The sequence below is a fragment of the Halichoerus grypus genome, chromosome 6 (genome assembly GCF_964656455.1).
Source record: "Halichoerus grypus chromosome 6, mHalGry1.hap1.1, whole genome shotgun sequence".
Lineage (NCBI taxonomy): Eukaryota > Metazoa > Chordata > Mammalia > Carnivora > Phocidae > Halichoerus > Halichoerus grypus.
The window spans coordinates 68,827,054-68,844,491 of record NC_135717.1 but is presented as its reverse complement, the minus strand read 5'-3'; the positions used below and the strand labels follow the sequence as shown (position 1 = coordinate 68,844,491).

General features: G+C 40.3%; 1 protein-coding gene across 5 annotated transcripts in view; it reads right to left on the bottom strand.

Annotated features, from left to right (window-relative positions):
- The window catches only part of SVIL (supervillin), a 227,787-nt gene that overhangs the window by 161,625 nt on the left and 48,724 nt on the right, over window positions 1–17,438 (bottom strand). For all 5 annotated transcript variants that reach the window (XM_078075322.1, XM_078075317.1, XM_078075319.1 and 2 more), the window contains exon 2: window positions 3,989–4,064. The gene's annotated coding sequence lies outside the window, so the exon portion shown is untranslated. The remainder of the gene's footprint in view (window positions 1–3,988; window positions 4,065–17,438) is intronic.

The window sequence follows — 17,438 nt, the reverse complement described above, 5'->3', positions numbered from 1 at the left end:
AGCCAAAATCTGGGAGTCATTCTTAATTCCTCCCTTGTTCTCACTCCCTGTATCTCAGCTACCACCAAGTGCTGATGGTTACACCTCTAAGACATATCCCTTTTTATATATACAACAGTTTTATTGATATATAATTCATATACAATACAATCCACTAATTTAAAGTGTATAATTTAGTGGCTTTAGAATATTTATACACCTGTATGACCACTATCAAATCAATTTTAGATATTTTCATCACCCCCAAAAGAAACTATGTACCCATTAGCAATCACTCTCAATTTTCCCCTAGATACTCCAGTGCTAGGCAACCATTACTCTTTCTGTCTCTCTAGATTTGTCTGTTCTAGAAATCCCATAAAAATGGAATTATGCATCATGGTCTTTGTGTCTGGCTTTTTTCATTTAGCATATTTCTAAGATTCATCCATATTGTAGCATGTATCAGTACTTCATTCTCTTTTACAGCTGAATAATATCTTATCACATGGATATACAATATTTTATTTGTTCATCAGTTGACAGACATTGGGTTTTTTCCATTCTTCAACAATTATGAATGAGACTGCCATGAATATTTGTGTTTTTATATAGACATATGTTTTCATTTATCTTGGTATATACCTAGGAGTGAATATGCTGAATCATAAGGCTACTCTCTTTAACTGTATGAAGAATTGCCAGACTGTTTTCCAAAGCAGCTGCTTTGGATAGATTTTGCATTCTCACCAGTAGTGTATGAGAGTTCCAATTTCTCCACATCTTCACCAACACTTATTACTGTCTTTCATAGTGGCTATGAAGTAATATCACATTGTGGTTTTGATTTGCTTTTCACTAATGGCTAGTGATGTTGAGAATCTTCCCATGTGATTACTAGCCATTTGCCTATCTTCTTTGGAGAAATATCTATTCAGATCTTTGCCTATTTTTGAATTCAGTTATCTTTTTATTACTGAGGTGTAAGAGTCTTTATATATGCTACATATAAGTCCCATATCAGATTATATGATTTGCAAACATTTTTTCCCATTCTGTGGGTTGTCTTTTCATTCTCTTGATAGCATCTTTTGATTAATTTTGTTGATGTCCAAGTTATCTATTTTTCTGTTTCACTTGTGCTTTTGGTGTTGTATCTCAAAAAAAAAAAATCATTGCCTATCCCAAGGTCATGAAGATTAATACCCATGTTGTCTTCTAAGAGTGTTATAGTTTTAGGTCTTACATTTAGGCCTTTGATTCACTTTGAATTAATTTTTGTATCTCGTGTGAGGTAGTGGGCCAACTTTATTCCTTTTCATGTTGATATCCAGTTGTCCCAGATCATTTGTTGAATAGGATATTTCCCCCAAGAATTGTCTTGGCACAACTGACAAATATCAATTACCATAAATTTATGGGTTTATTTCTGATCTATAAATTCTATTACAAAAATCTATATGTCTATCCTTATGCCAGTACCACACTGGCCTGATTATTGTGGCTTTATATAAAGTTTTGAAATCAGGAAGGGTAAGTCTTCCAATTCTGCTCTTTTTCAAGATGTTTTGGCTATTCCGGATCCCTTAAATGTCTATGTGAATTTTAGGGTCAGTCTGTCAATTTCTGCAAAGAATCCATCTGAGATCTTTTTTTTTTTTTAAGATTTTATTTATTCATTTGAGACACAGAGATACAAAGAGAGAGGGAGCATGAGGAGGGGGAGAGGCAGAGGGAGAGGGAGAAGCAGGCTCCCTGCTGAGCCAGGAGCCCGATGTGGGGCTCGATCCCAGGACCCTGGGATCATGACCTGAGCCGAAGGCAGACGCTTAACCATCTGGGCCACCCAGGCGCCCCTCCGTCTGAGATCCTGATAGAGATTGCACTGAATCTACAGATCAATTTAGGGAGTACTGTCATTTTAACAATAGTAAGTCTTCCGATTCATGGACATGAGATGTTTTATCACTTATTTAAATTTTCTTTAATTTTTTCAACAATGTTTTGTAGTTTTAATAGTGTAAATTTTATACTTCTCTGATTACATTTATTCCTAAGTATTTTTTTCATGCTATTAGAGGAGGAAATATTTTCTCAAGTTCATTTCAGATTGTTCACTATAAGTGTATAGCAATAGAACTTATTTTTGTATATTGATCTTATACCCTACAACATTTCTGAACTTGTTTATTAGTTCTGATAGTGCCATGGATCCCTTAGGATTTTCCATATCCATGATCATGTCATTTGCAAACAGGGATAGTTTTACTTTTTCCTCTCCAATCTAGGAGCCTTTTATTCCATATCCTTTCTTAACTGCCCTAGCTAGAACTTCCAGTATAATACTGAATAGAATTGATGAGAGTGGACATCTATGTCTTGTTCCTGGTCTTAGGGGGAAAGCTTTCAGTCCTTCACATTAAGTGTGACGTTAGCTGTGGGTTTCTCATAGATGACCTTTTCAGGTTGAAGAACTTCCCTTCAATTCCTCCTTTGTTGTTGTTGTTTGGTTTGTTGTTGTTTTAATCTTAAAGGGGTGTTGGAATTGTCAAATGCTTTCTCTCCATAAGACATAACCTTTTCACACTTATGTTTCCTTCTGTACACACTCTCTATACTATCTCCATAGCTCAGTCTTTCTCATCTTCACAGGTCTCTACTTCAGGAAGTCCTGGACCATCCAGTTCAAAAGTCTCTATCCATCACTATCTCTTCTCCCGTCTATCATATAAACTTCAGAGCACTCAGCCATTATTATTATAAGTACAAATTCTGATAACCCCTGTATAAGGTTTAGTATTTGCCAGCATGTATTTATCATCTTAATCCTCACAACAACCTTACTAGGTAGATGCTATTATCACCATTTTATACATGTGGAAGCTGAAAGAGAGTTTAAGTATCTCGTTCAAGGTTATACAGTTTATAAATGGCAGAGTCAGGTTGAAAACCCAGGTCCAGGCGTGCCTGGGTGGCTCAGTCATTAAGCGTCTGCCTTCGGCTCAGGTCATGGTCCCAGGGTCCTGGGATCAAGCCCCGCATCGGGCTCCCTGCTTGGCGGGAAGCCTGCTTCTCCCTCTCCCACTCCCCCTGCTTGTGTTCCCTCTCTCTCCGTGTCTCTCTCTGTCAAATAAATAAATCTTTAAAAAAAAAAAAAGAAAGAAAACCCAGGTCCCCTAGCTCCCAAGACCCTTCTCTTAAACATTTGCTATCATATCTATCAGTAATTGCTCTTACTTATTTCTAACTTTATTTGCCAATCTCATTTATTGATATATTTTTAGTATCTAACACCATGCACGGCCGGTGTTCATTAACGACTTAATGAACAAATGGAACATTGGTCTCAAGATGCCCCACAAAAGAGGACTCTGGTAAGTACTGCTGACTATACACACCCATGAGATTCACAAGGCTCATTTGTTTTTGAGATCCTTCAGTAAGAAAAGTCACTTAATTTTAATTCAATGTTTTCTAAACTCATTTGAGCACAGACCCATCTTCCCACCTCTGTCCCCACTGCATTAATAGTATAGGGAACTGTGTTCCAGGGAACACAATTTGAGAAATACTGCCCCAGAGAGGCAGTCCAGAAAGCACAGTTCCCAGAAGGGTGCTTCTGTTCCCCTTCCTGTGCCCATCTCTGCTCTCATCTAAAAAGTCTCTCCCATAGCCTCAGCTCAGTACAAAAAGAAAAACCCAATATTAAGTTTTCCTTTTCTTTCCTGGAGCTCCTAAAGGGCCCATAGGACACTAAGGAGATATAAAGATTTTCCCAACTATCAAAAGGGCTCATCTCCCCTGTATGTTTGTGGTCCTGTAACTTATCACAGAGGGAGCTTTAATTTTCTCAGAGCTCTGGTTTCTTGAATGTGATTCAAACAAATTCACCCTTCATGATGTACTTTAATCTGCATTCTCAGGATGCAGGCAAAGCCAATGATGTGTTAACCACAAAATTGCATTTCTTTCCTAAATACTTACTGTAATGCTGATATTTAAATCATACCTTCAGATATAGAATGACTTCAAAATCTTCATATCTCAGCTCTGTAAGTCTTCAAAGTCATCTATTCGAACTCTCTCTGAAAAGGGGGAAAGAAAAATTTCAACTTTGAAACCTAAGAAAGAAAATAGCAAACAATATAAGACAACCACATGTATGAGCAAAGCAGGATACACTGCTGTGATTAATTTTCTGCTTCTAAAGAGCTTTTACTCTTTCAATTAGTCATCTACAGCAGCTATAACAAATTACAGGCAGTGGTTAGAGTACCTTTTTAAACCTCTTATAAAAAATACTCAATAAAAATTTGTTTTCCTTCATCTTAAAGCCAATGAATAAAGTCATTTCTATGCAATGGTTCTCCAAAGCTCTAATTTTTCCATAGTGACTGAAATTTTATACATTTGGTCTAACAGCAAGAATTATGTTGAGTAAATATGAGTACTTTCTAAAATACAAATTTACAACAGATCCAAATAAGGGGATATGGGAAAAATAAGCCTTGTAACAAAGGGAGACTTGAGAAAACAGAGAAGGATGGGTTGGAATTCATCAAAGAGTAGGATATGTATAGCCAGAAGAAACTGACAAAGGCCCAATTCCTTAGAAAAAGAGATATGGAATAAAGAAGTTGGAGACTAGTGGAACCCGTCTAGGGCAACCAGAGTGAGTGACTGGGCTAGAACTTGGTCTATGCCATTAATTCCAGGCAGAGAAAAGCTTCCACATTTATTTTCCTCACAGGCTGGGGAATGAGGGAAAACCCCACTCATATTGTAAGTACGACAGAGGAGGACTACAGCATATGTACATTTCCCTGTGTGATTTTCCTACCTGCAGGTAATCTGTATACAAGATAACTCGCTTGATAATTGTTCATTTCTTACACTCAAAATGGCTGCCTGCCTGTGTGGCATCCCAGTGACTCAGCCTGGGAGAGGGATACCAAATACAAGCAGGGCTTCAGCCCTGAGAGCCCAGACTAAAGAAGAAAGCCCCTAGATTTATTAGTTGGTTAGTGGTTAGTTGGTTAGTGGTAAAACAGCGTTGGCTTGGGAAAACCTATTGCTTCAGGCTACTGAGGCACTTCCTCCTATCTCCTCCCAATGTCTGTTCAGCACTTCTTTGTACTACCTTTTGAAAACATCATCTTAGCAAAGAGTTCACTCAAGCACAGAAGGCCCTGGAAGGGACAGGAGCCCATGACACACCAGCATTGTAAAGGACCAGAGCTGGCATCAGTCCTCAGTGGTGTCTGGGAGGCATGGTGTCTGATCCTATCTTACTTAACTCGTGTAGAGAGAATGGGGTTCCTCTCCAGAGAGTCCGTGCTGGGGCAACTGACAAGGCAATCACCCTGTGGTGATGACGGAGCACAGGGGAGTCAACCCACGTGAAGTTCCCCCAAAGCAAAAAAACATTATTGTCACCCCTGCCCAGTAAAATTCAGACAGCTATGAACTCATTACTTAAAGCCACAAAGATGGTTGTGGTAAACACAGACAAACTATTGGGTTTAAGTAGACTGTTTTTTTGTGCAAAAAAAAAAAAATCTTTTTTCCTCCTCCCCCACATATCTGTTTATTACTAAAAAGTTTTGGAGCCTTGTGAATGGAGCTAGACCAATTTAAGCCTGGCTTTCCCCTGGGGCCCCTCCTTAGTATACTAAACTGAGGAGGAATTTGCCTGCTTTAGAAAAGGAGACCCACTTTCTGTACTGGCCACAGAGGAATGAAAAACGAAATTATTTAAAAGGAAAAGGGCCAAGAGAACCAAAAGAAGCCAAGAGGTAAGGGCAGGAGAAGAAATCCTCATCTCTCCCTCTTAGAGAGCTCTATTCTGACCAGACTCCCATGTCTGTTTTGTCCTTGGCCCATGTCCCTCAAGCGCCCTGTAGAGGAGGGGTTCTCAAGCTTGAGTGTGCAAAAGGGTTCCCTTGGAACTCTACAACTGCAGTTCGAGAAGAAAGAGAATCTACTGTGGAGATCATGAGCCCAAGGACCAAGAAGGAGTTTGAAAGGCCTGTACCTGCATCACTAGTTCTAGGAATCTGGTTTGCCCAAAGACAAAGGGATAGTCACTAGGTAATAAAACTTCATAATATAGCAACGGACAGGAAAACAAAACAATAAATCAGCTTTAATGCACTCAAGATAACTCGGGGAAAGAAAAGGGCAAAACCACAATCAGGAAAGGGTCCAAATTAAGTGACAGGCTGAAGTTTAGTAAACTAGTCAAACCTGCAAAAGAGCAGCAAAAATTCCAGAGGAAAACAGGGCAATGGGGAAAGGAGAATCAATGTGCAGCAGGAAGAGGCACCCAAGTCCAAGTCTTAGCTCGTCTTGCCAGGGCTCGCTCCATCCTTCTGAAGTAGTTCTTCCTGGTCAAAAACAAACTTTCACCTCGCTTCCAGATGATTATCAACCCCTGTGCAAAACCTCTCACATGAGTTTGTGACTAACTGTAGACCAACTGTATCTGGAGGGAAGATACACCAGAGAAAAACATACTTTATCTTACATTTCAAAAGACAGGTTTGACAGAACATGCTGATGGAGGTGTCCACAGTGAAGGGACATTTCTGGTGAGTTTTATTCATGTACTACTTTACTACAGTGTCAGGTGCCTCAAGGTCCAGAGCATTTAGCAGGGTCTTACTCCCCTCCACCAGGCATCCAATAATGGATTCCTATTACAGATCCTAGGGATGAGGCTTCCATGAGACCCACTTTTGCTCTGGTTACTTTCTCCCATCTTTCTTTTCCTGGATGCCTAGAGCAAGGAAAGGAGGTTCTTTAAGATATTATCAGGAGCGGGGTGCCTGGGTGGCTCAGTCAGTTAAGCAACTGACTCTTGGTTTTGGCTCAAGTCATCATCTCCTGGTCATGGGATGGAGCCTTGCATCTGGCTCTGCACTCAGCATGGAGTCTGCTTCAGATTCTCTCTCCCTCTCCCTCCTGATCACTCTCTCTTTCTCTCTCTCTCCCTCTCTCAAATAAACAAATAAAATATTTAAAAAAAAGATATTTTCAGGAGCCATGGGCATTTCCTCCTTATCCCATACAAATCTCAAGATATCTTTCAGGATTCAGCTTAGATGCCTCCATTTCCATGAGACCCTTCTCCAACTGTCTTACTTCTTCCTCAGCGAGCTTTCTGTCTCTTCAAATCATGCCAATTATCTAATTATAGATGACCACTATACTTAATTCTCAACCATCTAGGATTTGATTAGCCAGAACAGCAATAATCTAATAATAATAATAAAAATAGTAATCATTGTTATTATTTGAACATTTATAAATAATAAACAAAATTCCTCCAAATCAACAAAACGGTGTACCTATTAGAAGGCACCCACTGACTGGAACTACAGAATAACCTGTAGACATCACCACGGGTCTGTAGCTGTGTGGGGACAGTCCCATTCCATCACCCCTCAGATATGTACTTACTATATTGGTGCCTGAGGTGTCATTCTGCTAGCATTAATTCCAGGACCACACAAGTTGATGGAAAATGTGGACTGGTCATGTGCAGGAGCCAAGGTTAGAGGCAATTGAGCAATGACAACAGGAGAAAGGTGACACAGGAGAGAGGGCAGCAGGGACACTGTGGGGGGAAGGGGACTCCCTTCAAAGATCACTGGGCCCACTGAGATGACTTTAGAAAGAAGAAAGGACAGTTATTGAGGACACACTAGGACCATCTAGGTTTCATTTTAATATGGGGGAAGGCGTACAAAAATCTTGGCTAAAGAACAAATAACAGACCATTTTAATAATACTAACCATTGGCCCATTTTATTTGTCAAGTAATTTATAGGAGAGTTTGTCATCCTGAACTATTACGCTTGTATTATTTTTGCACATTAGGATAATATCCATAGAATGGTGAATATTTTCCTAAATACTGGATTCTTCATGAACTACATGTTGGTAGCCTTCACTGAGTAATGGTATACTAAATGCATCCCAAAGTATAATTCAACTGTAAATATCCTTTTGTACTCCTCTTGATTGAGAGATATGTCTTTCATATGTTCATGCTTTTTTTTTTCTCTAAAATGAGACTGTGGGTTTTTATCTTGTATGTTTTTAGTATTTCATAGGCATGAAGTCAGTGCTCAAACAATAGATTCTGAAAGACTGACAGGGGTACCAGTGGGCACAGGGCAGCTCATTCCCCCTGCGAGGGCTCTGGCAGTCAGCACGCCACCAGCTGCAGGAAGATGCTCACCATCAAAATAGCAACTGACGCGGGGACACATGAAGGAGAGGGAGCTAAAATAAGCACCTCAATCCTCCCCGGTGAGATCCAGAAACTCCACCACCCTGCTGGTCTTGGGGCTATCTTCCTAGGGGAACACGTTTCCCACTCGATGGGCTTTCTGCTGCTAGTTCGGTAGGTTTCCTATTAGGGCATACATCCCATTACAGCAACAGGTCTTAAAAGGGAGCATGAGATCCTCTTATGTTTTCGAACATGCTCCTACAAAACCTTGGGAGGTATTACGTTTCAAAATCCAAAGGATGTGGGTATTATCTAAAATCACAAGTGTAAAAATTAAGTTAAGGGACAGAATTCTCAATTTTACCTTCTGTCATATATTTTTTTCAAAATCTTTGGTGCCTTCTAGGACTTGCCTTGTAGCAACCACAAAATGCATAAACAAGTAGCAAATGAACATTGAAGAAAAAGTCAGCTTGCTATTTGATAGACACATGTACTTGTGAATTTGACCTTATATTGTTTATAGCACCCAAATATAGTACTGTGGGCCAAATATTTGCATCCCCCGAAGTTAATATGTTGAAGTTCTAGTCCCTAAGGTGATGGTATTTGCTGCTGGGGCCTTTGGGAGGTGACTAGGTCATGAAGGTGGAGCCTTCATAATGGGATGAGTGTTTTTATAAGAACAAACAGTGAGAGCTTGATTCTTCTCTCTGCTCTCCACCATGTGAGGACACAGCAAGAAGGTGGCTGTCTGCAAACCAGGAAGAGGGCCCGCACAAGTCACCACACCGGCCACCACCTTGATCTTGGACTTGCTAGCCTCCAGACTGTGAGAAATAAGTGTCTATCATTTAAGCTACCCAGTCTACAGTATTCTTGTTGCAACAGCCCAAACTAAGATATATAGTAAGAGCCAGATTTATATTTAGTAATTAAATACATATGTGTGTATGTGTCTATACACATGTATATACATATACACACACATATACATAAGTATAATTATGTATATAATGACAAAACACATAATGTGCTAAATTACAAAACAGAAAAACAGGATGCAACATTTCAACATTTCAAAGTGTGCCTCAAAAAGCACCATGACTGGGGCGCCTGGGTGGCTCAGTCGTTAAGCGTCTGCCTTCAACTCAGGTCATGATCTCAGGGTCCTGGGATCGAGCCCCGCATCGGGCTCCCCGCTCGGCAGGAAGCCTGCTTCTCCCTCTCCCATTCCCCCTGCTTATGTTCCCTCTCTCACTGTGTCTCTCTCTGTCAAATAAATAAATACAAACCTTAAAAAAAAAAAAAAGCACCATAACTTTCTCCAAGGTCTCCAAGTCCTTGAACTTGAATAGTCTGAAAACCATCACCTGGGTATATTTCCACAGGCAGTTCCAGGAAGCACTCTAGAGGTATAGCTGCCACAACAAAAAGAGAATTAAGACCCTTCACAGAACCAAGTGCTCACTGTTTCTTCTGTCAGAGGTAAATGGGGGCTTCCCAGTGGATTGCAGTGGGCTCAAAGCAACCACAATATCACGATCCTCCTTTGGACTCCTAGACACTCATGGTCGATCCATGTGATCAGAACTTGGTGAAGACAAATACTTTCTATCGCTCTCCACTGACCTCATACATGCATGTTTTCACAAAAATAAGATGATTATGCTAGATCTTTTTTTCTAAGTGAACAATGAACACCAAATAAAAAGCCTATTGATATTCAAGCTGCATCTGATAAGAAAACTATGCACTATGGGCTGGAGTTCACTCTCTGTATACTCTGCCCATAACCCCTCGTGATGGGGAGGGAAGTGATGGGTCCTGACTGACTCTGGGTCACAGTCTCATCCTAAAGTAATGTCTTCTGGGTGCATATCACAGTGGTGGGTCTCAAGAGCTTCAAGTATGAGAAGCCCCTTTCTAATGTCAAATTTTTCTTGTATCCACCCTCTGCCATCAGTTGCATGGTTAGTCAGATAATGTCGAAAGGCTACTATGAACCTAGTGATGTGTCTCACAGATTTATATTTTATAAGTCATAGTCACTTAGGAGTACTTAAAGTAATAGTGCTCCTGTTGATGGGAATGCAAATGGGTGCAGCCACATGGAAAACAGTATGGAGGGTCCTCAAAAAATTAAAAGTAGAACTACCATATGATCCAGTAATTCCACTACTGGGTATTTACCCAAAGAATACAAAAACACTAATTCGAAAAGATACATGCTCCCCTATGTTTATTGCAGCAATACAGACAATAGCCAAGATATGGAAGCAGCCCAAGTGTCCACTGATAGATGAATGGATAAAGACAATGTGGTACATACACACACACACACACACACACACACACACACATATTACTCAGCCATGAAAAAGAATGAAAATTTACCATTTGCAACAACATGGATGGCTCGATCTCACAACGCTGAGATCATGACCTGAGCAGAAACCAAGAGTCAATTGCTTAATGACTGCACCACCCAGGCACCTCTAAAAGAAACCATTTTTGAATGGAAATAGCAACCAAAAGAATTAGGAAGAGGGAGAGCACTAAAGATCTTGTGCTGGAACTTCTAACTAACCAAACTACGGTGGGCTCAACCCTTCCGATGGAGGAAGCAGGGATGTCCTCTCTGATGGAGGAGGACCGCGCACCTGGGAAATCACAACTTCCTCCTGAGCCTCCAAAAGTAAAATAAGCAAGCTAGACCAGAGAACTGATACTGCTTAAAAATGTGACCTGAGTCAACATATGCAAGTATAAATCATACACATGAGGATAATCAGCAACTGAATATTACTCTGTATAATGTCATAAAACTCTGATCCTCACTGTTAACAGAATTTTAATCATTCTTTGAACAGCATCTCGTATCTGACAACTGTGAAAGTGTGATAAGTGTGTCAAAAACACCTGTTTTCAGAGTATTGGGGGAAAGTTTAGTTAACAATAACAGCAGCTAATACTCATAAAGCACTCAGTATTTCCTAGGCACTGTTCTGAGCACTATCTATATATTAACCACTTCATCACCACCACTAGCTTCTATTAGTATCCCCATTCTACAGATCAAGAAACTAAGGTGTAGAAAGGTTGTCCAAGGTCACACAGGTGGCTAGTAGCATTTTTGGCTCCAGAGTCCTCACTCTTATTCACTATGCTATGCAGCATCCCTCATTAAAAAATAATTTAAAAGCTTTAAGAAAGATAAAAACCTTTCACAAGATTCTACCCACTTCATAGTCAGTATCTCCACTGTGTTAAATCTAACACAGGTTAGTAGAAATTATTATAAATATTACCATAAATATAATATAAATTATTATAAAAATTTTAATAACATAGATTAGTTTCTGACTTCTCTACCTAGGGCAAAATGGATCTTCACCACTGTGAATGTTCAAACACCCGTCTGTATCCCACACCTGGTGGGTGACACCTTACTGCCAGAAAAGAAACAAAAGGACTCTCTCCCCAGGTCTTGGGGTAAGGCTCAACCTGTCCTACAGGCATTTGTCATATAGATGCCCCGCGACCCTGCTACCATTGCACTGAGGTCCCACGAAGGGTGCTCATTACCCTTGAGATCAGTTTAATTTTGTTTATGACAATCAGATCAGACAGATGCGAACTTAGCATCTACTGAATACAAGGCCCCATGTTAGGTGCAGAGAAGAAAGAAAAGAAACTCAGGCAACAGTGAAGAACTGAAAGACTGCTAAATAAAAGTAATTTAAAGGTCCAAGTAGAAGAGACTAGAACACAAAATTGAAAGGATATAAAGGAAAGGGATAAATCCTGAGGTCCCTCTTCAAGGAAGAAAGCCACTCAGACATTGGCACTTGAGCATGAAAAAGCAGCTCACGAAACCCTCCCACCTTAGTGATGGGAATAGAAAATGGTACAGCCACTCTGCAGATCAGTTTGGTTGTTTTTCTTATAAAGTTTAAACATACACTTATCATCTGACCCAGCAATCCTGGTCCTAGGTATTGATCCAAGAGAAAATGAAAACTTACGATCCCATAAAAACCCGTACATGAATGTTATGGGAGTTTTATTCATAATTACCCGAAACTGGACACAAGTGTCCTTTAATTGGTGAATGGATACACAAACTCTCTATCTACACAACGGAATACTACTCGGCAATGAAGGAGCAAATCACTGAACAACATGGCTGTATTTCAAGTGCCTTAAACTAAGTGAGAGGAGCCAGACTCAAAAAGCTATAGACTGAATGATTCCATTTCTATGACGTTTGGAAAAGGCAGAACTGTAAGGACAGAAAACAGACCCGGGGTTGCCAGGGGTGAGAACTGAATGGAGATGTTGATTACAGGGGGGCATAAGAAACATTTTGGGGTGATGGAGATTTATATTTTCATTGTGGTGGTTGCACAACTGTACGCACTTATCAAGACATGTCGCCGTATGCTTTTTAAAAGAGTAAATTTTAGGGTGTGTAAATTATATATCAGTAAATCTGACTTTTTTTAAAAAAACAGCACTTAGCAATTATGCCAACAAAATTATCTCATAGAATGGGGCTATTCTTATCTTCTACAAAGTTCTACAAATCATTTATCGAACTTCCTCTATTAACTCCCAACCCCAATTTCTTCTCGTATGATATTATTGGTTACCCATTTGTAGGAGAAAAAGCTCCCTTAGGCATATAAAATATCTTAAAGTAACCTCTGGTCTTTAGATAATTATGGGAACTCTCCTGTATTAAAAATAGACTTGGGTAAGTGCCTCTTTCTCCTCATGCTAAATATGTGCCTGCTGATCAATGAGGGAAGTAGGCAGGTAAGACTCCAATGGCTTTGTCCATCTACACAGATGGTCACTACAAAACCATTAAATCACCAAGAAGTTCGAGTACTACGTCCCTTACATGTTGAACTACACTGAAGGTAAACCAAGGTTTCTGCCAAAATCTTTAGGCAAGAAGTCAATCTAAAATAAATCTTGACTTTCATTGCAAACCTTTAGTAAGGTAGGAAAATCACAAATATCACTGTACTATGAACAATGTAACTGCACTATGGTTTGATCTACATATGCAGACTAAAAACTGTACGCATGATTATGGTTCTTTCCTTCATTCAATATCTAGCAGATACATCCTGATTGCCCATGTGTGATAGACACGAAAGATACAATGACAAACCAACACCCCTGTCATTATGGAGCTCACGTTCGCTCGGGAGTAATAAACAAATTATAAGGACATGAATCAAACTGATCAGTTGATAATAGACTGTAGGTTTATAAACACTTGGGGGCGAGCAGGGTAAGAGAATGGGGGGCTTCTAGTTTAGATAAAGTGAGCAAGTATCTCCGCGGAGACCTGGAAGAACTTGGGGAAGCAAGCTGGTGAGTACGGGGAAGGAGAATGGTCAGGAAGGGGAGAGGAGAACAGTGCAAATCCTCAAGTCTTGGGATGGGAGTGTGACTGGGTGTCCAAGGGAAAGTGAGATGGCCGGTGTGGCTGGAGGGGGTGAGGGAGAGGAGGAGTGGATGGGGAGCCAAGCAGAAAATGCTGGTCAGAGACAGCTGGCTCAGATCAGACAGGCCTGTGCCAAAGAAGGACTTTGGGTTTTGTTCAGAGGTACCAGAAGCCACTGTTGGGTGTGGCAAGGTTGTGACATGATCTGGATTTAGTTTTAAAGATTAACTGTAGTTACACTAAGGAAAATAGGCTCTAGGGGCAGGTAGATGGGGAAGTGAACCAGAAGAAGCAGACAGGAGAACCTGACAGGAGGCCACCCCAGCCTGGGCAGAGAGTCAGTCCTGGACGAGGTGATGACAGTGGAGGAGGTGAGAAGGAACCAGATGGGTGCGCAGGGGCATGACGTGCCACTGACTGAGACGCAAGGTGCTGGGATGGTGCAGATTCGTTCTGTATTCAGTAGCATCCAAGCGAGTCTATAGAAAATGTATATTACATTCCTACCAGGGAGTGAGAGAGGTGAATTCAGATAAAGAAAAGGTGACTTTGACCCAAACATCATTAGTCCTTAAGACTTTAAAAGCTTTACTGGGGAAGAGTTGACTCAGGACCAGTTTAGACATTAATTTTATCTTGCAATAGCATCCCCACTGACTAGGTTATTTACTATATACAGCTAAGAAATGGATTTCTGTAAGAAACTACATATTCCATCAGTGAACTTTCCAGGAAACAAAGATTTCCAGTGAAGCTAATAAAAACTTCAAAGCTTTATCAAATATATCCACAATGCTTTGAAGAGCCCCTGTATCTAATCCTTACTAAAAGAATGTCAGCAAGATTGAAGAATATGGTTATTCTTTACTACATTCACATTATAAAAGAGCTCCGTCCGATGGGAAACAGAAGTCAAATTATAAGACCCTAATTAGTTTACATGTTAAGGCCTTTTATATAAACACTGTTTGCTTGACATAATCCACAACAAAGCATTTATCTGCTTCACAGATTATGTTCTTCAGCTGCCCTAGGATTTCTTTTTGTTTTTAAAAGATTATTTATTTATTTGAAAGAGAGAGAGAGAGAGATGAAAAAAGAGAACACGAGCAGGGGAAAGGAGCAGACTCCCCACTGAGCAGGGAGCCCGATGCAAGGCTCAATCCCAGGATCCTGGGATCATGACCCGAGCCCAAGGCAGACACTTAACCGACTGAATCACCCAAGTGCCCCTGCCCTAAGATTTCTATGATGAGGAAGCTCTTTCTGAGTTTGCCGAAGCTGGATCTAACCTAGGAAGAGGCCAGGAACAGAAATGCACAACGGGATTAAGGTTGATGCCCACAAATTAGAATGAGGTGCAGTAGCAGGAAGGCCAGCGAAGCGAAGCTCCCACATTATGGGACTCTGTGCACGTCTCAGATCACATCTGTTTCATCTAAGACAAGATTCGCGCCCGGGATCCAAAACACAAGGAAAAGTTTAAATTGTTTTGATTGGCCTAACTGTAGCCTGCTAATATGTACAACGTCTTCCAGGAAGATATCACTCCCATATTTTCCATCTTTTCCTCCCTCTTTCTCCTAATTCAACAGCACAGAGCCTGATGGGAAATCAGATCAAAACACACTTGGGGATGCTGAGCATGGGGACCTCTGGAGACAAGAGGCATAGACATGACTTTCAATCTGTTGCTGTTGGTGAGAAAATGTTTCAATCCAGTTGGAACCATCCAAATTTGAAACCATCTTATAAACTTAGTCTGCTTTTGGTTTTTTAAAGGTTTTACTCAAAAGAAATGAGCTCCCAAAAGTAACCATAACCTCTTCAGCTTCATCAGTAGCCAAGAGAAAAATGTCCTTTTAGGAGGGCCCAGAAAATACAGGGCCAGGAAGGGGACTTCATAACTCCTCGGTGTCTCCTCTTGGTAACATTCTGGAAGTCCTTTCATGGTTTTCCAAATGTCTTCCTACATCATTATATCTCTTCGGATATATCCTTGGAAAGATCTGTTCTAAAACAATTCACTGTTTTGCTCTAAAATATTTTTTTTTAACTCAAATCTCTGAATTTAGTGACTTTTCCCAAGTATCAGCTCTTAAAGAGATTTTTTTCTGGCTTGTTGCTTTAAGATGTCAAGATGTATTCTGCTTTTCTAATCTCGACTTAGGACTTCCTTCACATAGCCCCTCACTGTTACAATAACCAGATGTTTCTGCCTCTTTCCAGAAGACAGCAGCAGCGAGGCTTTAGGCCCTAGGCTCCCCCCAGGTCATCCATTTAGATATTTACCTTATTTCTTCCCAATGGTTCCAGACAAATCTTCTCTATCTCTGTTTTTTAAGATCTCAGAGTTAAAACACACACATACCCACGCAATATCAAATCCTCTGCCAAGAATGAATTAGTGTGGTTTTCTCTTTGGACTCATCTATAATGACCTAAAGATGTATTATATCTGGATTCTCAGAGGTCTGCTAAGTATTAACCACAACGATGTGAAATGTTAGAAAATTGGGTCAGTCTGTACCTCCATTATTAATCCAGTCTGCTATCACTTCTTGGTGAGATTCTATTAACACATTCTGAAACTGTCACTGACCCACTTGAGAAACTAATGAAACTTAAAAGCTCCCTCTCCAGAAATATTCCAAAACAAAATGGTGGCTGTAATTGCCATTCTAGAACACGAGTCAGCAAACTGCAGCCCATGGACTAGCTCGGGGCCACTGCCTCTTTTTCTTAGTAAAGTTTTCTTGGAACGCAGCCCCGCTCATTCATTTCCCTGTTATCGATAGCTGTTTCCATGCTACCACGCAAAGCTGAATAGTTTTGACGGGAACCCACAGAGCCCATGGAGCCTGAAATGTTTACTTCTGATCCTTTACAGAAAGTTTGTCCACCTCAGCTTTAAAACCAATAACTCTTAAGACAATGCGTGTAAATCCTACTCTGTGTGATGTTGCAAAGTTACTTATCTAGATTATCATTTTCCTCGGTTAAAATTAAATGACAGAGTTACATGCAAAAGCACCTAGTACAGTGCCTGAGATTCAGTAGGCAACTAATATATGTCCCCTTCTTCTACTGGCCAGCCACCTCCTGGTCCTTCAGTTCCTGGTTCAAATGTCTCCTCCTGCAGTATTCTCCCTGCAGAGCTGAAAGCTCTCTCCTCTTAGCACCGTAAGTTATTTTAACACTGAGTATCCCATATTCTCATTACTCACTTGCCTTTCTTCCCATCTAGAATGTGAATTCCTTTAGAGTAAGTGTCATATCTTATTTACCTTTGTTTCTCCAGGGCCTGGCACACAGCAAAATCCTAGCAAAGATTTTTTTCAAAGAATGAGTAAAGAAATAGAAAATCAACACTAGAAATATTCCTAATTCTAAAAGATGCCATGCAAAAATCATTAATAATATCATTAGTAAAAAATACCAAACTCTCCAAACTGAGTTTCATAAATAATGAGCACATTTTTTTTGATCACCAACTTAAGGTCACAACATGCTACATATTACAGCAGTTTTACCGAATAGGCGAGAAACGAGTTAACACTCCAACCATGTGTAGGTACAAAGAAGTTCCTAGAACCCAAGAAAGAAATAATGACGACTCTCACTTAAATCCAACGACTTAAAAATACTATTGCTACTCAAGCATCTCATATATTTTTAAAGATTTTATTTATTTGAGAGAGAGAGAGAGAGAGTGAGCATGAGTGGGCGGAGGGGCACAGGGAGGAGAAGCAGGCT